This window comes from Crocuta crocuta, unplaced genomic scaffold (assembly GCF_008692635.1).
Source record: "Crocuta crocuta isolate KB4526 unplaced genomic scaffold, BGI_CrCroc_1.0 scaffold38, whole genome shotgun sequence".
Lineage (NCBI taxonomy): Eukaryota > Metazoa > Chordata > Mammalia > Carnivora > Hyaenidae > Crocuta > Crocuta crocuta.
The window spans coordinates 3961233-3985725 of NW_027532605.1; the positions used below are offsets into that span (position 1 = coordinate 3961233).

The 24493-nt window shown below is 33.2% G+C and overlaps 1 long non-coding RNA gene across 6 annotated transcripts in view; it reads right to left on the bottom strand.

The window, feature by feature from the left end:
* Window positions 1-24493, bottom strand: part of LOC144244894 (uncharacterized) — a 41452-nt gene that overhangs the window by 13923 nt on the left and 3036 nt on the right. For 4 of the 6 annotated variants that reach the window (XR_013339095.1, XR_013339096.1, XR_013339097.1 and 1 more), the window contains exons 2-3: window positions 10602-10674; window positions 10433-10477 (exon numbers count right to left, since the gene is read on the bottom strand). This is a non-coding gene — a long non-coding RNA (uncharacterized LOC144244894). Of the gene's footprint in view, window positions 1-10432; window positions 10478-10601; window positions 10675-15710; window positions 15811-16944; window positions 17001-24493 lie in introns of all 6 variants that reach the window. The other 2 variants (XR_013339100.1, XR_013339099.1) reach the window with 1 other exon arrangement.

A 24493-nucleotide genomic window follows, 5' to 3' on the forward strand; every position in this document is an offset into this window, starting at 1 on the left:
AAGTGAAAACAAACTGAAGCAAAAAAAAACCAAACCAAAACAAAAAACTTCAAACTCCGTTACAAAACCTCCAGTAAAACCAGAAAAAAGGCTTATCATATATTCTTAGAATACTGACTTTCTTTTAGATATAAACAAAACACATGAAAAAAGCCTTAAATTTCCATCAGCACTTTCACAATTGTCAATAACCTTGGTATTGACTTTTAAAAGTAATTTTACATACGTTGTAAAATAAAACAAAATAACATGTTAATGTTGTAAGAACCCAGATTTTTAGGATAAGAAAAATTTAAATATAAAAACAAAGCATTAAAAAAACCTGAAATATTTTAGTTGAGTTAGAAATTATTTGAACTCAAAGGTTTTTTTTTTTTTAAGACATGGATTATGTGCATCACTATCCATCCTAGTAGCAGCCACTCAGAAAGCCCAAAATTATTAAGATCATCCCAGTAAATGAGTACACTTAAAACACCTGCCCATCAGGTTCTATATTCCATTCTGAACTAAAGAATCAGGAAAAGTGGCTGATTTCCAGGGGCCAGGAAAGTAGAAGATGAGCCCGGGCATCATATATGTGAAAAAAAAAAAAGTGATGTGCTCAAAGACTATAACAGGATATGTCAAAAGGATATCAAACCAGCTTGAAGGGACTCTTAATGGCCAGATTTGGGACAATTTTAGTTTAAAAGAGTATTTACAGTTGGTGCTAAGATACTAAATTAATAAATATTCAAGAATCCATAGTACCAAAGGGAAAGAAAGAAAAAACAAAACCTCTCATCTGCCACCATAGGACTATCACTGTTAAGTGTTCCAGAATTAGACATTCACCCTGCCTTTTTTTTTTTTTTAACCCCAGCTGATGAGAGAGAGTTCTAACTTAGAGGGGAAAAAAGTCAGCTAATAAATATAAAAAGAACAGTCCAATTAGAAATTGCTATTATGGGGCACCTGGGTGGCTCAGTCAGTTGAGCATCTGATTCTTGCTATTGGCTCAGGTCATGATCCCAGGGTTGTGGGACTGAGCTTCACGTCAGGCTTCACACTGAGTGTGGAGCCTGCTTAAGATTCTCTCTCTCTCTCTCTCTCTCTCTTTCTCTTTCTCATCCTCCTGTACCTCCTCCTCACGTGGGTGCTCTCTTTCAAAGGAAAACAAAAAAGAAATTGCCATTCTGTAGCCTCCAGTGTAATAACTGATTTAGGAATACTTGTACAATACCAAAGTATCTTCCGCACAGATTACTCGCTAATTGCAAAGGGAAAGCCTGTCTTTACAATGATGAGGTCAAGTAGTCACCACCTCACCAAATGATCAAACATAGCATCACAGTGGAACAACCTGGATTTACATCTTTTCACTATTATGTAAGATGAAATACTCAGTATCACCTATGAAGTATTCTTGCCAAAAAGATTTAACCTGAATCTAATAAAATTATTTGAGCTTAGAAATACAAAGCACAGAACAAGTAGAAGAAAACCAAGAGAAAACAAGCAGACAATTCCAGGATTAATTCCTTCCTCAAGACAACTTTCTTGGTCTCATTAAAAGGATAAAGCCAGGGGCACCTGGGTGTCTCAGTTGGTTTAGAGTCTGACTTCCACTCAGGCCATGATCTCACGGTTGGTGAGTTTGACCCCCTGTAGGGGTCTGTGCTGATGCCTCAGAGCCTGGAGGCTACTTTGGATCCTGTGTCTCCTTCTTTCTCTGCCCCACCCCTGCTTGCACTCTGTCTCTCAAAAATGAATAAAAAAAATTTTCAAAGTGGAAAGCCTTTTAAAAAAATGAGAGAATGGTTCAATATGAAATGAGACTAAAAGATAAAATATCCAATGCAATGAATGAATCTGATTGGATTAGAATCTTAAAAAGATCAGTTCCACAAGATATTTTTGGACTGGGAAAATCTGAATATGGATGGATAATAGGTGATTTAAGAGATTAATATTAATTTTCTTACATGTGACACCAGTTTTATTTTTGAAGAATGTTCTTATTTCTAGGAAATGCATTCTTTAGGAGATACATCCTGAAGTACTTCGAGATCAAGTGTCACGATGATTACATCTTTCAAATAGTTCAGAAAAATATACAAATGTGGATAAATATGGAAAATGTTAACAATCGTAAATCAAGAAAGTGAGAATATGGGTTATCATAGTACTGTTCTTTCAGCTTTTCTGTATGTTTAAAAATGTTCATAAATTATCTGAAAAATACAAACTATGAGCAGTTGATATTAAAAATAGGTTAACACAAATTTTTTTAAAATTGGAAAGTAAAGTTGAGAAAATTCAGGAAATAGAGCATAAAGTCAGAGACAGAAAATTATTCATATATATGTACATGTGTATGTGTGTGGATTATCTATCAGTATATACATCAATCCAAGAAAAATTTCGAGAAACCAATTTAAGAGAATACACATGAGAGAAACCAACTAAAACATAACTCAAGAAAATATCTCAGAACTAAAGAACATAAATTTAAAACTGAAAAAGCACATGGAGTGCTCAACACAATGATACAATCAAATCTTCACTAAGATACATTTTCATAAAATTCCAGAACAGTTAGGATAAAGAAAAGGTCCTACAAGTTTCAAGAAAGAGTAAACAAGCCATATACAAAAGAGATCAAGACTTAAAATGGCTTCAGATAGCACCACTAGAAGCTAAAACAAAAAAAGTAATGCTTTACAGTTCTGTGAGAATTTCTTTTCCATACGAGAATTCTATATCCTGCGGAGTATAAGCAATCAGATGTAAGTGATTTCAGGCAAGAGAGGTCTCAAAAACTTTACTTCTCACGTACCATTTCTCAAGAAATCACTGGAGAATGTGCCTCACTAAAAAAAGGTAGAAAGCAGGAAAGAGAAAGACATTAGAATTGAGGAAACTAGACTGAATTCCAGAGAGATGTAAAATGAAGCCCCAGATGATGCTAGATCTCTGAGAGACAACTGGGTATGAGGCATAGAGAATGACCAATTTAAAGTACAACAGGTCAGAAACCTCTAGTGAGGTAACTTTAAGAAAATAAAAATGATAGATTACATAGCACATGTAAATGTACTGAAAAGCAATTTAGATACTCAGGCAGATTTGAGGAATAAATGAATGACAATGTAAAGACCCCAAAAGAAAAAAAACTATAGAAAATAGATTTTTAAAAATTTTTTAATGTTTATTTATTTTTGAGACAGAGTCAGAGCACGAGCTGGGGAGGGGAAGAGAGAGAGGGAGACACAGAATCTGAAACAGGCTCCAGGCTCTGAGCTGTCANAGTTTACATTTTAGTGAGTAGAGACAAACAAACCCAATTAATCATAGACTAGGTCAGTGGTAAAAAGAAAAAGCAGGATATGTAGGACAGAGCAATAAATAAAAAGGAAGGGATAGGCTATTTTTTATAGAGTGACCAGGGAAGTCTTTTCTGATAAAATGATATTCTGGTAGAAAGTTCAATGAAGTGAGTCAACAAACAATGTAAATATCCGGAGAAAGAGCATTCTAGAAAAAAAAAAAAGCAACTGGAAAAAGCCTGACAAAAGAGCAAGGTTGACACTTTGAAGGAACATCCAAGGTGCCAGTGTGGCTGGAGGAATCAAACATGGAATCCGAGAACGTTAAAACCAGAAAGAAATGGAAGTTGAGCACTGGGTGTCATTCATAATGTAAAACTTACTAGGCCATAGTAAGGACTCTGGATTTTACTCTAACAAAGCCGTTGGAAGTTATATACAGAGAAATGACTTAATTTCTGTAGTTAAAGGACTACTCTGGCTGTTATGTGGAGAATAGATTATTAAAAAGCAAAACTGGAATTAAGAGGTCAGTTAACATCATTTTATTATGTTTTTAATACTCCCAGTTAGCTATCATAGTGTTATAAAAATTACAGGTATACAGTATAGTGATTCAAGAACTCCATACATCATCCAGTGTTAATTCACTCCTTAATCCCCATCACTTATTTAGCTCATTCCCCCAACCCTTTGCCCTTTGGTCACCATCATTTTCTTGTCTATAATTAAGAGGCCTTTTCTTGATTTCTCTCTTGTTTTTCCCCTTTGCTTGTTTCTTAAATTCTACATGAGTTAAATTATATTGGATTTGTCTTTCTCTGCTTTATTTTGCTTAGCATTATGCTCTCTAGCTCCATCCAATTTGTCATTGCAAATGGCAAGATTTAATTTTTATAGCTGAGTAATATTCCATTGTATATATAGAGCACTTCTTTATCCATTCATCAATCAGAGGACACCCGGGCTGCTTCCCTATCTTGGCTATTGTAAATAATGCTGCTATAAACATAGGTGTGCATGTATCCCTTTGAATTAGTGGTTTTGTACTCTTTGGGTAAATACCCAGTAGTGTGATTGCTGGTAAATTTATTTTAACTTCTTGAGGAACCTCCATACTGTTTTCCAGTGTTTACACCAGTCTGCATTTCCACCAACAGTGCAAGAGTACTCCTTTTTCTCCATATCCTTGCCAACACCTGTTGTTTCTTCTATTGATTTCAGCCATTCTGACAGATTGAGGTAGTATCTCACTGCAGTTTTGATTTACATTTCCCTGATGGCAAGTGACGATGAACATCTTTGTCTGTTGGCCATCTCTATGTCTTCATTGGAGAAATGTCTATTCATGTTTTCTGCTCATTTTTTATGGGATTTAGCTTTTTTGGTGATGAGTTGTAAAAGTTCCTTATATTTTTTTGGATACTAACCCTTTATTGTATACATCATTTGCAAATATATTCTCCCATTCAGTAGGTTCTTTTTTAGTTTTGTTGTTTCTTTTCCTGTGCAGAAGCCTTTTACAGTGATATAGTCCAAATAATTTATTTTTGCTTTTGTTTCCCTAGGAGTCATATCTAGAAAGACATTGTTACAGCCAATGTCAGACAAATTACTGCCTATGCTTTTTTGTAGAATTTTTATGGTTTCAGGCATCATATTTAGGTCCTTAATCCATTTCAAATTTATTTTTTGTGAGTGGTGTAGAAAATCATCCAGTTTCATTCTTTTGCATGTAGCTGTCCTGTTTCCCTGACACCATTTATTGAAGAAACTCTCTTTTTCTCATTGAATATTCTTGCCTGTTTTGCCAAAGATTAATTGACCATGTAATCATGGTTTATTTCTGGGCTTTATATTCTATGTGCCTACTTTGGTGGTAGTAGCATACTGTTTTGATGACTACAGCTTTGTAACATAACTTGAAGTCTGGAATTGTGATGATTCCAGCTTTGCTTTTCTTTTACCAACTTTGGCTATTCAGGGTATTTTGTGGTTCCATACAAATTTTAGAATTGTTTGTTCCAGTTCTGTAAAAAATGCTGTTAGTATTTTGATAGGGATTGCATTAAATCAGTAGATTGCTTTGGGTATAGTATAGACATTTTAACAATATTTGTTTTTCCAATCCATGAGCATAAAATGTCTTTCCATTTCTTTGTGTCATCTTCAATTTCTTTCATCAATGTTTTATAGTTTTCAGAATACAGGTCTTTGACTTTTTTGGTTAGGTTTATTCCTTTGGTTAGATTTATTGTTTTTGGTGCAATTGTAAAAGGGATTGTTTTCTGAATTTCTCTTTCTTCTGCTTCCTTATTGTTGCATAGAAACGCAATAGATTTCTGTACATTGATTTTGTACTGAGTGGCTTTACTGAATTCCTTTATCAGCTCTAGCAGGTTTTTTGTGGTAATAAAACATAAAAGTTTTCTGTATGTAGTATTATGTCATCTGCAAATAGTGAAAGTTTTACTTCTTCCTTACCAATTTGTATTTCTTTTTGTTATCTGATTGCTGTGGCTAGGTATTTTAGTACTATGTTGAATAAATGTGGTGAGAGTGGACAACGTCTTGTTTCTGACTTTAGGGGAAAAGCTCTGTTTTGTTCTCATTAACGATGATGTTAGCTCTAGGTTTTTTATGTATGGCCTTATATTGAGGTATGTTTCCTCTAAACCTACCTTGTTGAGAGTTTTTATCATAAATGGATGTTGTACTTTGGCAAAAGCTTTTTCTGCATCTGCTGAGATGATCATATAGTTCTTATTCTCTTTTTTTAAACTTTATGATGTGTGTGTGTGTGAGAGAGAGAGAGAGAGAGAGCACATGTAGGGGAAGGGTAGAAAGAGAGGGAGAGAATCCCAAGAAGGCTCCATACTGTCAGCACAAGCCTGATGTGGGGCTTGATCTCATGAACCATGAGATCCTGACCCAAGAAGAAATCAAGAATCAGATGCTCAACTGACCTCACCACCCACGCGTTCCTTTCTCTTATTGATGTGACTGATGTATTACGTTGATTGATTTGAGAATACTGAGCCAACCTTAGAACCCAGGAATAAGTCCCACTAGGCAGTGGTGAATGATTTTTTTAAGTGTATTGTTGTATACAGTTTGCTACTATTTTGTTGAGGGTTTTTGCATCTATATTCATCAAGGATTCTAGTCTGTAGCTCCCTGTTTTGTGTGTGTGGTGTCTTTATCAGGTTTTGATATCAGGGTAAGGATGGCCTCACACAATGGATTTGGAAGTTTTCCTTCCTTTTCTGTTTTTTAGACTAACTTGGAAAGAATAAGTATTAAGTCTCTTTGGTAGAATTTGCCTGTGAAGTCATCTGGTCCTGGACATTTATGTGTTGGGATTTTTCATTTTTACTTATTTTTTTTTATTACTGATTCATTTTCTTTGCTGGTTATCCATGTGCTCAAATTTTCTATTTCTTTTTATGGGTATTTTTCTGTTGTATTCTGCACTCTTCAAATTTTCTACAGTGAACTGGAATTAATTTTATAATTTAAAAACAGTTTCATGTTTACAAAAATTAAGAAACACACAGAAATGAAAGATAAATTCAAATGACTTATATGATACTACCAGCTATTTCTTAGACTAATTTCTCTCTTAAATATTCATTTCCTCCCATTGAAAATGAGGATAATAATTTCACATTCAAAGAATGATTCTGAAGAGTATATGCATGAGTGCACTCAGCATAATTCCTAACACATTCAGTGCTTGATAAATATGTTGAAAGAAACACGAATATCTAATGGTTTGAGAATTCATATTTCAAGTAAAATGTAAACTCTCCCATGAAGACATGAATCAAAACAAGTGAAAAATGTTATTCATTCTTTTACTCTTATCTGCTTATCTCTTATCTGCAATCCAATTCAAATTGGAAAAGATAGATAACTCTGAAATTAATATAAAAGGCAAAGCAAACTTCTATCTTCTTTCCTTGGGGCATCTGTCTATGTAAAGTCCTCCCTAATACTGTAAAGAAATTTTCAAATTTTGCTCTAAAATACTCTATTCCTAAAGTTGAATATAAATGCTGGAGAAGACTTATTCAAGCCCTCATTTGTTCAAGCAGAGGCTGAATGAAAGTGATTCAAGCACAATTTCCCACAGCTGATGAGAGCTTGGAAATTCATACTTAGTACTGACTGATTCAATTAAATAGATAATTACCAACTGACCATAGATTGCAATGGAGGCACTTTTAACATAATAAATACCTAAAATTTTAATAGTAGTCAAGAATTCAAGGTAATTGTAGACTGTAAACATTGAAGACAAAAGATAAGAATTTTCTTTCACTAGAAGAATCTAAAATTACCTTACGTGCTACAGATTTTTTTCCCCATAATTATGAGTTTCAGATTTTATTGTGGCAGGTATGGAATTGTGAATATCAGTCTTATGACAAATGCATGATTCTTGTTATATCCTTTACGCATTCAGTCCCTGAACTAGGTAAATGTATTCTTTTCACACTTTTAAAATAAGTAATACAGTTCAAAATATTTCTCTAAGCACAGAGACAAATGGAAACCTGAGACACTGTGCACTTACAACAAACCATCAATTTCTTAGGAAATACAACTGCAGCTGCCCTTAGCTTCACAAGACTAAAAATTCAAATTTAGAAAACAAATAAATTATGACATAACTGTATCTTACTCTTATCAAACACTTCACCAAACTTTCTTTTAGCTGGAAATTTCACTCCTGAATTTCTTTATTAGTAAATCTTACTTATTGGTGGCAAAGTTTTAAAATCAGAGAGGAATTTTAACTTCATCCTTCTCTTTTGGAGAGAAAAATGACAGAGTCACAGAAGTATAGTTTTTAGAAGCAATAAATGAAAAAACAATCCCTATATAGTGTTTTGACATATATGATCTTATTTCACCTAGACAATCTTATCAGATGGATAGCAGTATTCTTTTCCCCATTTTTTAAGTGAGGAACTAAGGTTCAAAGAGGATAAATGACTTTCTGAAGGTCAATGAACAAGAAAGTACCAAAGACATGATTTGGACATAGGTCTTTTCACTCTACACAGTGTTCTTCTTAGTATACAAAATAATTTCTTCTATGCCATATTTTCTCTCAGGGTAGGTTGTGTAAATGCAAGAATTAAAGGCCAAAGTATACTAATAACTGCAACATCATTTAGAAAACTATTCCTTATTTTCAAATATCTTTTCCCAAAAGTGACTCTAAAAAACAGGTTCTGTCCTCAACATAGCCAAGATGACTCACTAGGAAATTGTTTTTGCATTTCACATTAAGGAATCCAGTTAGGTAATCTTTTCTCATTCTGTGTTAACAACTTTCATATATTCAGAGATGACTAAAAGAAACAAATAACTTGTCTTTATAACAAAGTATGAAGGTAACACTAATTCTGTAAGCAACTCTGCAGGATGTTAGCATGGTGGGAAGAGAGGTGAATCAAAAGTAAAGAGATCTGCTGGGGACAAACCTAGGGTTAGTCACTTCAACATGCTGTGCTTCGTCTGCAAAACAGAGTAATGACCTATAGTATATCTGTGAGAATTACACGAAAATATATATGACGGCAATTTGTGAGGCATCAAGCACTGTATCAATGTAAGACAACAGAATTAATGATTTGTTCATGTATTTCCTAATACAGATAATAACTACCATTTAATCAAAATATATAGTTGAACCTATTTTAAGCTATACAAGTTACTAAAAAGTGTACATAAAGAAAGCAAATCTTGAATAATATTTTCACTCCCATTAATTGTAAATTAAAATTTTTACATATGTAGAATGACTCTAAAATGCTATTTACTTTCTATAAATCATATACATAATCAGTCTCATTACTTATTATCTGAACTGTATCTTAATAGGTAATATATCATCTCTTTTTCCAGTATAACATAATCTAACAATTTGAATTAATCTAATTTTTACACATAAAAGGTATTCAAATATTTACTGACTCTAAAGGTAATGTTAACTATCAATTCTCAAATAATTAAAATATAATGAATGAGATTAATACAAATTATAAGAAAAAAACTTAATGTTCCTTAAATGATAGAAACTTCTCTTCAAGATCTTCCCTTGCTGTAAGAATTATCATTATGTATACAAATTATTGTGTAGCATTTTAAAAATAATTCAACTATCTATGGCTTGTGGCTAGAAATTGAATTTACAAATGTGTTTAAGTCAATACATGCAATCACATTATTTTCCATATAGTTCATATTATTATTAAGTTTATTTATTTATTTTGAGAGAGAGAATGAGTGTGAGCAGGGGAGAGGCAGGGAGAGAGGGAGAGAGAATTCCAAGCAGACTTTGTGCTGTCAGCCAGAGCTGCATGCAGGGCTCAATCTCACAGACTGTGAGATCATGACCTGAGCCAAGATCAAGAGTCAGATGCTTAACCAACTAAGCCACCCAAGCACCCCTCATCATATTATTTTGGACTAACCTTATCAGTCTATATAATCTCCTACAATAATTAAAATTAAACCCAGTAATATATTCTGTATGTAAAGCTTTTATAGCTTTCAAAGAAAATTGTGCAATAGAATATATAGTTATGTAAGGTGTGCAGCTATCTTGCTCAACTTTTATTCACTGATCTTCCATTTTTAAATGTTTCCTCTATAGTTTGCATGTCCAATTTTTCTTATACTCAAAATCCTTTAAAAAACCTATTTTACAGTATCATCTAATATAATCCTATTAAATCATACTATTTCCTTCCTCTCTCATCTCCCAATTGTTAGTTTCTTTCTCTTCAGTTTATCTTATCATCTCCTTAAGAAATAATTAACAAGGAATCATTTTTATTTCATGCACCTGAACAAGGAAAAGGGAGGAAAATATGTGCTAAGGTGTGCAGGAAAACTGATAGCCTTCCTATTGCTAGTCTTCCCTACTGACTAAATTCAAACAAAAATTTGGGGTCATGAAAAAAAAAGATAGCAAAAGTTGAACACCAAAGTATGGGCTTTCCATGGCTGACCAAAAAAAAAAAGAAGATAATTCTGATCTGTATTACTTATAGATTGTGTGTATGTCCTATACATTCTACATTAGCATATTTATAAACACTCACTTTTAATAGTGACAGTACATACCAGTTGACATATTGAATCCAAAGCTTTAAGGAAAAAATAAAAATGAAAAGCTTTATGAGAAATTTTTAACTATGCAACTATCACATAGCAAATATTTCAAATTTTGCATTAAAAAAAGACTTTTTAGATTAGAAAGGCAAGAATTACCAAGAATTTCCCAGCATTTTCTGAATTCTTCATTTATAATTATATCAAACTTCTTAATTCTCATATTAAGTTTCTGAAAATGAATGAAATATTTTAGAAGTTTAAGAAACTGTAGTTACACTGGAAACAAAAGAACTACAGATGACAGTGTACTTAGTAATAATTCTTAGGAAAAAACAGATAAAATAATTAAGAACAGTATTTAGAATACTCAAATCTGTATAATTTATAGAGAATAGTAAAGAAAGATAAAATTTTAATAGATTAAGATGAATATAATCTCCTAGACTTCAAATAATCATATTAGATGGAAAATTTGGCCTACCAGATATTTACATTTCTTATATTGCAATAATTATAAAAAATTTAGCTCTGATAACAAAATAGACTCAACAACATTAACAAAAAATAACAATAATAACTCATTTATTGGGCATATACTATGAGTCAATCAATGTGTTAAATGGTATATATATATTTTTTAATTTTTTAATGTTTACTTATTTTTGAGAGAGAGAGAGAGAGAGAGAGAGAGACAGAGGTGAACAGGGGAGAGGCAGAGAGAGGGAGACACAGAATCCAAAACAGGCTCCAGGCTCTGAACTGTCAGCACAGAGCCTGACATGGGGCTCAAACTGTGAGATCATGATCTGAGATGAAGTCGGACACTTAACTGAGTCCAGGCACCCCAATTTTATTCATATTTACATTTGACTTAATGACATATTTAGCTCTTGCAAAAAAATTTATTATCTCCGTTTTATAGATAAAAAAAGTGCAGAGGTTAAGTAACTTAATCAAGGTTATAGAGCTAATACACTTGAGTGTATAATAATTTAGCATAGATCTAGGCATTTCAGGTAAACATGAAATTTTTTTTTAATATGGCAAGGAAAAGGAAGCAGAGCAGAAGCTTATCTGTGTTATTTTGTCTATGTCAACTTCCCCAGAGTTACATATCATTTGAGATAAATAGGCCTTTTTTTGTTCATCTTCTTGCTCTAAGCATATCTAAAAAGTTTCTTTTTAGATGTCTTATTTATTAAGAGACAACAGGCTAACATAAAAGTAGTATGTCATTTATCATACCAAATGAATTTTTATAAAGACTTTCATTAAGAATTTAAAAGTAGCAGAAGAAAATAATAATATACATTTATATAATATTGAATAGTGATTATTTTTGTTAGGATACCAAGAGAAAAAAAAACATTGAAAAAGCCTCTAATATATTTGATTACCTAAAACCCCAGAACATCTCTGTGGTGAAATACATCACCAGCAAGTTAAATACAAATAATAAACTGGTTTTTTTTCAACATACAGAACAAAGTTTTACTCTCTCTAGCAGAAGAATTTTATAAATAATAAAACTACTGATACTCTATGTAGAAAAAGAAATTGGTAAAAAACAGAACAGGGCATTCATAAAAGAAGAAACAGAATGCTTAATTAACATATGAAAATATTTCATATTCACTAGTAATCAATAAAATGCATACTAAAATAATAGCAAGATATTTTACTTCCCTGTTGAGCAAAGATAACTGGCATTGGCAAAGGTGTGGTAAAATCTCCACTGACAATTACTGCTGATGTGAGTGTTAACTACTACCATCTTTTCTGGGAGTAAATGTGATAATGTATAAAACAACTTTTTAAAATAGTCATATTCTTAGATGCAAAAATTGTATGCCTGACGAATTTATCCTAAGCAAATAAATAGGCATATATTTTTATAAAAATGTTTGTGGGCTGCATTGTTTATAATGGAGAGAAATAACTGGAAGCAAACAAAAAGGCAATAATACTGTTTAAATAAGTTCAAGCAAGTCTATATGATATACTATGCTATGATTTATTTATTTTTTAATGTTTTATTTATTTCTGAGAGAGAGAGAGAGAGAGAGAGAGTGAGTGTGAGCTGGGAGGGTCAGAGAGAGAGGGAGACACAGAATCTGAAACAGGCTCCAGGCTCTGAGCTAGCTGTCAGCACAGAGCTCGACGCGGGGCTCAAATCCACGAAACATGAGATCATGACTTGAGCCCAAGTCAGATGCTTAACCGACTGAGCCATCCAGGTGCCCCGCTATGCTATGATTTAAATGGTAACACAAATCTGTATTTACTGATATGAAAATGTATTCATGATTACTGATCAGGAAAGCAAGACATAGGCCACCGTGTCTAATATCATTCTAATTTCATGAATGCTGTATATGTACACAGGAAAAAAAAGACCTTTTAAAAGAACAGAAATTGAGTCTGGGTAGGAATTTACATAATCTTTTCCCTTTTTGTTTTGAATTTTTCACCCTCTCTAAAATGAATGCAACACTCACACAAATTAATGTACAAAACAAACCGGAGGTAAAAAAAAAAAAGAGAGATGCAAATACAGATAATGCTTTTATAATAACAGGTTATAAAGGAGAGAGAGAATGAAAGTGATAACCAATGGGGTACCAGATGAATAAAAAAGAGAGACAGTAGATTCACAGATACCTGGGATGAGAAAGGGCAATAGCCAAACAAAGAAAAACACACAGCTTGGACCACAGGAAAAATATTTCAAAATTATTCTAGAAACAGGTTTGAAACCATGGTCAAAGACCCTTGAACAATTACAGATCAAAAAAGAGTGGATGCTAAAAATCCACTTATCACCCCATTTCTGATAATACAGTTACCAATGATCTCAATAAAAACAATAATGTTATGGCTCAGGAAATATGTGAATTAATATATATGAATCTATATGAAGGACAGAAGTGAACATAAAACGGAATGATTAAGCTGATACAAATGAAAGGACTTTGTAAACTGCCCAGATTTACAGCAATATTACTAATCTGTAAAAACTAAGTCTTTGAAGTCAGCCCAGAATGAGAACTGATTTATGAAAACTATCGAGGCAATGTAAGAAACTTTTTAGATATGCTTAGAGCAAGAAGATGAACAAAAAAAGGCCTATTTATCTCAAATGATATGTAACTCTGGGGAAGTTGACATAGACAAAATAACACAGATAAGCTTCTGCTCTGCTTCCTTTTCCTTGCCATATTAAAAAAAAAATCAAATTGGAAAAGGAGGAACAATTATGCAAATCCTACTCTGTAGATACAATGTAGATACAACAGAATCCCTGGGGTACCTGGGTGGCTCAGTTAAGTGTCTGACTTTTGATCTCAGCTCAATTCTTGATCTCAGGGTTATGAGTTCAAGCCCTGCACTGGGGTCTGCAGTGGGCATGGAGCCTACTTTAAAAAAAAAAAAAAAAAGGAGAAAAAAACAAGAAAAAGTCTCCAAGTAAATCCCAGATAATCCTGACATGAAAAATATGTGAAAATACACTGTATATATATATGTATATATATACATATATACATATATATATACATACATATTATATACATATATATACATAAGCTCCAGTTCTCTACAAAGAAAAATCAGTAAATGGTATCCTCTAGAACTAATGTAGCTTTCATGTTCATGAGCACACTGAATCATGGTCTATGAAAAGAATACCCAAATTTCTTGGAACACTAAATGATTGAGGTCTAAAGGTAAGTCTCTATCCCTTGCAGCTATAAACAGTTTAAAGTACTCTCAAGAAGCTATACAGACATAAGGAAAATGAGGAAAAGAAGCTGAACTCTGTTCTTCTACCAGCAGTTAAAATGTTTCCCCAAATTAAAGTTACTAGATGATGTACATCACTCTGCAATTAAACAAAGGTAAGATACGTATCTGACCTTGACTAGAAAGTGGTCCTTAATGCTCCATTCCCTTCATCAATTCCTATCTTTATTTCATCTTAAACTGGTAGATCCTATGTCTATCTTATTCTGTTAACAATCCCCTCTCTTCTGTACCTTTACCCACTCTTTTTATGCCTCTTTCTTAATATATAAACATGTTTAATCGTGGTTTTTTTTTTTTTTTACATATTTAAAACAAAAACTCTCACTTGGCTTCATGTCCTACTTTGGCTAACACACTCTATCCTCATTATATTATGCTTCATTATATTATGCTTCTTATTTGACCTCTCCTAAGCATTTTATACTTTCCCCTCCTCCCTGAAGTAATCATTTCCCTTGGCTTCTGAGACCACTGTTTCTTGATCTCCCCTGCCTCTGCAACATTTATTTTTATTTTTTTTTTTTTTTNAAAATAATCTTTATGTGCTCATGCCATTCCTTAAAGTATTAGTGTTGGTCAGGATTCCATTCTTATTTTCTTAATAAATGTATAAATAAATGTAATCCTAAATTTTCTTCCTCTCAGTATGCTCTTTGAATAACTTATCTACACCAGAGGCTTCACTTACACAACTATTACTTCAAGTCTGAATTTTCAGCTCCATCCTCTGTTCCAGACCATATATATGGCTTACTAAATATCTAAATGTGCATGGTCCTTAGGTACTTTAGGGGGCTAAAACCAGAGTATAACTTTCAAAGTAGTATAAAATAAAGAAACAAAAACCTTCCACTGGAACCAGAAGTAAAAACATCCACAATCACAGTGAAAGATTTTAACATCCTCTTTCACTATTCAATCACTAATAAAGAAACAAAAGTTTATGCATGTTTGTGTTAACAACACAATTAAGTAGCTTTATCTGATCTATTGAAAGTGTGTGCGTACTGTGTGTGTATAAATCAGTACTGAACAAATGGATATTCTTTTCAAGAACATTTACAACAGATTTATTTGATAAAGCTATAATGATTAAAAACTGCATATTAACTCTGGGACAAATAAAACCATAGAAATAGAATAGGGAATTCAAAAATCAGTGGAGGTAAGATATGCCTCAGTAACAAATATCATTAGGATAACTGAAAACTGATAATCTGCTTGATAAAAAATACTTGAATATATACAAAATAAATTCTAGATGAATTCAATTCTTAAGTGTGGCAATGCTGAACTTTATCTGAACCCTGTGTTCCCTGAAAGAGGTGGTAGTTGAAAAGTCCCTCTACATTTTTTGTTTCCAGACCCAATTTACAAAAGACAATTCTGTTCTAACTTATTCCTAGATATGACCCACTTCTACTCTTTCTCAGTGACTATAACTTCCTTGTTTTTACCTGCCTTTATAAAATTCAGGTCCCCTTCTTTTGAGATGTTCCTAATGAATGCTGTCACTATTGTAATATCCTCAATAAAATCATCTTCTTAATTTCTGGTGACTCTGAAAGTATGAAAAGCAAAGTAGAAAAACGATTAAGAGAAAACATGAGAGAAAATTTTGGTAACACTGGGGCAAGTAAGAATTTCTTGACCAAAGTGGATAAACCTCAAAAACACTGTTCGAGTAAAACAAGTTGCAGAAAAAGCCCTGCATTTATATATTTATATACAGTTTAAAAAGTCTGTGTACATGTGTGTAATTAGGGATACAAATCTATGTGACAAAAATTTAAACTTTGGACAATCAACTTTAGAATAGTTATTACCTGTTGTGAGAGAGGGGAGTGAATAACATGGGAGGGGAGCAAGTTTTGCTGGATATATATCTTCCTTTTAAAAAGGATTTTAAAAGGAGAGGCACCTGGGTGGCTCAGTCAGTTGGGGGTCTGACTCTGGCTCAGGTCAAAATCTCACAGTTCGTGAGTTTGAGCCCTGCATTGGGTTCTGTGCTGACAGCGCGGAGCCTGCTTTGTATCCTCTGCCCCCAACCTCTATGTACCTCCCACGCACTCTCTCTCTCTCTCTCAAAATTAAATAGCATTTTTTTAAAAAAAGGATTTACAGCAAAGTTTCAAATAACTACAGAATTTTGTTAAAATACAGAATTGTGATTCAATAGGTTGGGACTGGGGTGGGCTAAGATTCTGCAGTTCTAATAAACCCCCAGGTGATGTTAATGCTGCTAGGCCAAGGACCACACTTTAGATCCTTGAACGTAAAGGAAAGAAGGCTAACTTGATTAAACCTAGATGGTGAGCAAAAAAAGTCTATTATATTCTCATGTGCTCGAATTAGTTCATAAATAAATATACATTTGAAGAGAACTTCTGGCAGCCTCCTTGAGGCACCACAACACAGTAGTAAATAATCCCTGTCTCAACTGTATATACATATAGCTTAAGGCTGTTCTCATTTTCTGACAGACAACAATGTTTACAAATACACAAACAAATGAAAATTAGGAAATCACTTGGGATTCTAAACAAATGTCAAGACAGTAGCTTAAATTCTTATAACACTAATTGTTAATAAAATCATTAATACATTATTAATAATTACTTTGTGGTAAAATTTTACTTTTTTTTTCATTTAGTTACTGAAAGTTGACAAATTTTTTAGTTAATTTAATCCTAACCTTCATCTGTCATTGATGAGATACTCCTGAGGGACACTTTTTGAGGTGTTCTTACACTATAAAAAAATGGAATATAATAACATTAATTCATATTAATGTTTAGAATATAATAATTCAGATTAATTTGTAAAGTGACATAAGTAAATGGCTTCATAAAAAACTCTGCTTCATAAATGGATATTTTCTGTATTTGAAGATGTGGGTTTAGGAAGTTTACATCAATTGATTAAAACAATCATTAAGCATAGAATATAAGGTCTTTGAAGGCCAGAGCTTTGGTGTGGTTTGTTCTTTGCTATTTCTTATAATCTAAACTCCTAGTATATAAAGGCCTTTAACAAATAACTGTCAAATAAATAAATAAATTTCATTTAGTGATTCCAGTATACCAGGATGTTGTAAAGGCTCTAAAGATAAAAACAAAATATGATTTGCCCTTCAGGTATCAAAATCTGGTGGGGATGACAGACATATAATTTATATCTTATGCATTATAAAATTATATAAGTGATATTCACATATTCAGAAATCTGTATTTTTTATACAGTTCGTGAGTTTCAGCCTCATACGAGGCTTGCTGCTATCAGTGCAGAGCCCACTTTGGAGCTTCTGGCCCCCTCTCTCTCTGCCCCTTCCCTGCTTGTGCTCTCTCTCTCTCTCTCAAAAATAAATCTTAAAAAAAAACATACATAAAGGGCCTAGGATAGTATCTAGTAAATATAAGTTTTGAATTAATTTTAACTATTTTATTATTACCCTGAACCCTTGGAAAGCTTTAGTCTCTACTCTCACTTTTCTACTTCGAAAGCTTTAGTCTCTACTCTCACTTTTCTACTTCATTCTATTCTGAGTTCAAAAGAAGATTTGGTACAATCTCTGGGTTACATATAACTTTCATGTTCTTCAACACTGTCATCTAATTAAAGCATCAATAAAGATGATCTGCTTATTCAAAACAAGGAGAAGCAGGAATAAGAGCTTTCAATAATTGTCTATTTGCCTCCGGAAATATATAAAACTTACACACCCCAAGTAGGTTATTATAGTGACAGCAGTTTCAGATCTGGCTTAGAAAGATACTTTATGTCATTGAGAGTTGAGGCAATCTGTTTCTAAAATGGAGCTATGAGTAAGAGAAGAATTTGAGAAGAAAAAGATAAAGAAATTCAATACATTTCCAGAGTTGCTTGAATTGGACCTTCAAAATGTTCGTATTTTCTTTGAAGAATTAGAAATATTCAGACCAAAAATATCCATATAGTACAGCAAACTTCAACGAAAATAGAAATTATTTTTAACTACATAAGAGCTCTTTTTTATTAGCTTAGTAAAAAATTAACTGTAAATTCATACTATTAAATTATTGTCAGCATCTAGTCAGTAATGGTTTCTGACTCTAAGATACTGTCATGATGAATTACATACCAAAAATGATACACATTTGTTATACTTCAGTGCATAGTGAAAGATTAAGCATTTTTAAAATACTTAAGAAAAAAAGGAAGGAAGGAAGGAAGGAAGAGGGCAGGGGCAGGGCAGGCGGGCAAAAAACAAATAAAGTGTTTTGGTTTTTAAGTGTAATATTCTCTTAAGAAATAGGACAAAAGAAATAAGCGATGTGAACTAATATTCATTGAGTATCCACCATGTCCTAGGTATTGTATTAGTGGCTTTACATTTCCCTTATTTTGTCTTTACAAAACTTGGCAAAGTAAATATTTCCCCCATACAACACAGAGGATGCACATAGAAGTTAGCCTACAGTAACAGAGCTAGTAGAAGATAAAGCTGGAATTTAATCCTAAGCTTTCCAACTCAAAGGCCCACATTATACTCTTCTATTGATTCATAAATATAGGACATATATGTCTTATATTTGAATAAAAGTTATAAATTTTAAAGAAATTTGTGTATTTCATTGACATATCACGTGCTTCTTTTGAACTACCATCTTCACTTATAGTTTCTGTTTCTTCCTCCTTTGGGGAAAAGAAAAATAAATACTAGGATCAGTCTTAACATATATATATATGAGTATGTAGTTTTCCCCCAAAATGTATATCCCTAAATCACCTGAAATTCAATTATTTAGAGATTAATTTCAGGGCAACTGATTCATTTTAAAATCCAAATATCCTAGTCATCCATACCATAGTTTTTCCCCCTTTATGAGAGAATGTATCTTTGTATCCTCACGTGATACAAATCCCTTTCAATCTAATTATTTTTTTAATTAAAAAAATTTTTATTTATTTTTGAGAAAGAGAGAGAGACAGCATGAGCAGGGTAGGGTCAGAGAGAGAGGGAAACACAGAATCCGAAGACAAGCTCCAGGCTCGGAGCTAACCAGCAACACAGAGCCTGATGAAGGGCTCGAACCCACAAACTTGTGAGATCATGACCTGAGCCAAAGTCAGACACTTAACCAACTGAGCTACCCAGGCACCCCTCAATCTAATTCTTTTTAACAGTTGATCAAGATCAATCAACTTAAGAAGGAGGAAGTGTAATTGGTAGTCAGGAAAGAAAAGAACAAACAAGAGGTGATCTAGAAATATTCAGGCCTTTGTGGAATGCAGGAGAAAGTACAGAGACCACAATAAGAACAGGGACCCCAGAAAGGCTATAGAGAAGGATAATAAAATATACATTTCCTCCAGGCAAAACACCAAAAATTTGCTGTTATGAAAATCAAGGTAAATTAAATGAATTTAAAGCATCTTTTTGTCCATGTGCACCATAAACTCAACATGTTTGTTAAGTATGGTTTCATCATCATCCAAAGTCACTAATTAGCACATTTTACTGGCAAATATTAGAACTGAAAAATGAAGGAGTTCCTGGCTGGATCAGTTGGAAGACCTAAGGAAGACCTTAGGTCATGAGTTCAAGCTCTACACTGGGTATAGAGATTACTAAAAAAAATAAATAAATAAACTTTGAAAAAAAAAGGAATAATTTAGAACTGAAAAATGTAAATCAAAAATACATGCCTAAAAATCTACTTTTGAATTTAAGTTTTGAAGTAATATATTTTTATACCTCAAGAATGTCAAATTCTTCTTCAAGCTATTCTAAAAAAACTTCTGTATTAAATGAACACAATGATCATGAGATGACTAAGACACTTAAGATATACCGTAAATGGAATTTTAGCAGTGCAATTTTTTCAACTAACCTCCCCGTTTCTATTGTTATCCATTCCAAATCATTTTCAACTAGTTTTAACTAATTCAACTAGTTTTAAGCTAAAATTCTTAATGCACAGTTCTGATGTTACTTTCCTGCTTAAAAACTCTTAGCTGCTCTTACTAACATTGAAAATATTTAACCTGATATTCAAGGCCCTTCAAAATTTGTTTTCAAATGAACCTCTAATCTTATTTTCTAAGACTCTCCTTTGGATGGGGAATAAGAACAGTATTGGATTGTCAATACCTCCAGATTTGAAATTAAAGGGAGAGTACACTAAATAAAATGCCATTATTCAAATATACAGAATTACACATTGCTTTCTCGTTTAGGCACCATGCTAGGTGATAAAGATAAGTGGAGGTAAAATTATACACACAAAAAAATTACAATACTATGTGACTTTAATACTAAGTAAACTAAGCATTAAATAAATGGCAAACATAAGTGCTATGGTTTAGCGTTTACCTCACTGTTTTGAAAACAAACAAACAAACAAACAAACAAAACCCAGGAGATTTTGGTTAGCTGAAGGATGTCCAAGCACTGGGATTAATTATTAGTGCAGAATCCTATTAGGTATGAGTGAGGAGGAGAAAGCGAGGAACTTCTGCAGTGATCAAACAATACAGGTTCCCGCTAACCCTAGGTCCTCTACCTTTCTTCCTACTGACCATCCAGACAGTATTTTCATCTTGTACTTTCTTTTTCCTTTACTATTTAATTTGAATGTCTTCATATATGTTAATGGTTTTGATCTCATTTTATTTGTTCTTTAATGGTAATCATTACAAATCCTATTTGGAAATAAACAGTGTTCAAGTCACCTTTTTTTTCTTCCTGTTTCAATTTTTTCCTTTAAAAAGCAAACAAACCAATTAAAAAAATGGGCAGGGTATCTAAATAGACATCTTTCCAAAGACATACAGATGCTCACATGTACATGATAAGATGTTCAGCATCAATAATTATCAGGGAAATGCAAAAATGAGATAGCCTCACATCTGTTAGAATGGCTATTGTCAAAAATACAAGAAATAACAAGGGTAGGCAAGGATGTGGAAAAAAGGGAACCCTTGTGCACTGCAGATGGGAATGTAAATTGGTACAACCACTATGCAAACGGTATAGAGATTCCTCAAAAAATTTAAATTGAATTACCATATGGTCCAACAACCCCTATTCTGGTTATATATCCAAAAAACATAAATAAACCTCTTATTTGAAAAGATACATGCACCCCCATGTTCACTGTAGCATTATTTACCATAGCCAAAACATGGAAGCAACCTAAGTGTCTACTGATGAATGAATGGATTTAAAAAATGTGGTTTATATATACAATGGAATATTAGTTAGCCATAAAAAACATTTGTGACATTTGTCATTTGTGATAGCATGGATGGACCTAGAAGGTATTATGGTAAGTGAAATAAGTCAGAGAATAACAAATACCACATGTGGAATCTAAAAAACAAATCGATAGGTACAGACTGCAAATTGGTGGTTGTAGAGGCTAGGGTTGGGGAGTTGGAGAAATGGGTGAACTGATTTTATAAACTTTAAATAAATAGAATAAAAAGTATTTTAAAAGTATACTCAACATAATATAACCCATCATGAAAAAATGTGAAACTATTTCATTAAAACTGACAGGAAAAAAGAAAGCAAACAAAAAAACATGCAAACAAGAAAAATTCCCAGCCCCACAGCCCAGCTGTACAATTTTCTTCATGAAGCTGATCACCCTTGTTGATGTGATTTTCATATATTCTGAACATCCCTGCATTTTTATTCCTCTCATTTGAAAACATTGAGTCTAATAGGGTTATTTGTGGACTATTCCCTTTATTAATAGACTAAATCTTCCTGAAGGCGGAGATTATGTTTTATTTAATTTTGAATCCCTCTGGGTCTTGAATTCCACAAGGTGGTTAGTGATAGATGTCTGATAAATACGCAGTGAGTGAATAAATTTTAAAATGTCACTAAAATCATTCTTTATGAAAGAGTTTGTAAAGCCCCCAAAGGAGATTCCTTTAAGAAAGTATTGTGGGGAGCAATACGTAGACAAATTGTAGTATGAATCAAAGATAAAAGGAAAGTTAATATTCAGTAAACAATATTAATCTCTTTCTCACTCATAGTTTGATCTCATGGATAGGTGACAACATGGACAGGTGAAAATGGAAACTTCTAGTGATTATGTGGAAGAACTGAAAATCAGATCTTCAAATAATCCTCAAAAGTAATATTATCTCCAATCTCAAAAGTATGATCATAAAACATAACTTAAATATAAATTATTTAATGCTAGAACATTTTTATAAGACGAAATTAAAGTGCTAGATATTTCATAAACAAATTCATATTTAAAAAGACTACAATATTTTGTATGAAGATTTCAGATGAATTCACAACTCCTATATGATTTTCTGAAAGAACAGGACATTTTAATAATAAATCTCCTCAAAGTGGCATAATATAAGTGTTCTGTCTCTGTATAATAAACCACCTCAGGGGCGCTTGGGTGGCTCAGTTGATTAAGTGTCCAACTTCAGCTCAGGTCAGGATCTCACAGTTCATGAGTTTGAGCCCCACGTCGGGCTCTGTACTGACAGTTTCAGAGCCTGGAGCCTGCTTCAGATTCTGTGTCTCCCTCTCTCTGCTCCTCCTTCACTCACATGGTCTCTCTACCCCTCAAAATAAATATTTAAAAAAATTTAAAAACCACCTCAAAACTTAGTGGTTTAATAATTTATCTTTATGGTCCTGAGGGTTGAGGAGCCTCAGCTGGGCAGTTCTCACTGGGGGTGTTTCATATAGTTGTAAACAGATGACAGCTTAGGTTAGAGACATCTGAAGGCATCTTCTCTCAATGTCTGACACCTGAGCTTAGGAAGGCTGAACAACTGGGAAAAAAGTAGTCAAGCATCTTTTCTCCACCTGGCTAGCTTGTGCTTGCTATAGCAGACTGAAGGTAGAAAGAATGACTCTGACTTTCCCAGGGAAAGTGTTTCAAGAGAGCTAGCAGGAAAGCTGTAAAGCTTCTATGACTTCATCTTAGAAGGCATACAGTGTCACTTTTGTTATAATCTAATGGCCAAAGTAATCATAAACTAGCTCAGATTCAGAGAAGTGGAGTAACAGTCTTCACCTCTTAATGTGGGAATGGCTTGTGGATACAAGAAGGTAAGAATTGATGGTGGCCATTTTGGAGCCAGCTACCTCAGTAACATTTCTGAGAATATAGAAGTCCAACTTCTTAGGGGCGCCTGGGTGGCTCAGTTGGTTAAGCATCCGACTTCAGCTCAGGTCATGATCTCACGGTTTGTGGGTTCGAGCCCCACATCGGGCTCTGTGCTGACGGCTCAGAGCCTGTTTCGGATTCTGTGTCTCCCTCTCTCTCTGCCCCTTCCCCACTCATTCTCTCTCTCAAAACTGAATAAATGCTAAAAATTAAAAAAAAAAAAAAAGAAGTCCAACTTCTTAAATAAAGAATGATGTCCCATAAGAAAAACCAAATCTAACTTCCCAATGGAAATTAAGAATAGAGAACCATAAACAGTCATAATTCTGATTATTTGATTTTCAGTATGTTTGTATTAAAAATGTATCTATATTCTATTTCAAGAATCCAGCATTTGGCCAAAGGATTATGTGCACTCTTATTAACCCAGTGCACATAAGTTGGGTTAACAATTAGAAATGTGAGAAATGCAGAATATCAGATCCTACTCCAGACTATGTGAATCAGTAGAAATGTCAGAGATGTAGAATATCAGATCCTACCCCAGAACTACTGAATCAGATATGTATTTTTGAAAGATATCCAAAAGATTCATATGCACAGTAAAGTTTTGGGTAGTGCTGACTTGGACCATATTCTTACACTAGTATACACAGGATATCTTCAAACTTCTCATATCCTTCTTCCAACTTTGGAAGCAGAGAAGTACTGAACATTTAATTTTGGTTTTAAGTGAAAAAAATAGCTAAAATCTGACTGTCCCTATAAAAATCTTTGACAAATTAGAAACTATATGTATGAAGGGGAAATCTTACTTTTTATCTGAGACATCAAAGATCATTACTATGTATATGGGAAAATGATCTATGATAGTATTTTTATGTAATTAGGGAAACTAAGGAAAGAGACCCAAAAAAGTGCAAAAAACTTCAAAAACAGGTAATAAGTAACTTATGTACATTTAGCTATTTATATATAAAGACACACAGAAATGTTTTTCACTATAATTATTAGTCAATTACTTAAAATATATTTTGGGGCAGAACACCATCATTGTCCTGCAAGTTAACTTGCTATTATTTACCAACATCTTTAGATAAAATGAAA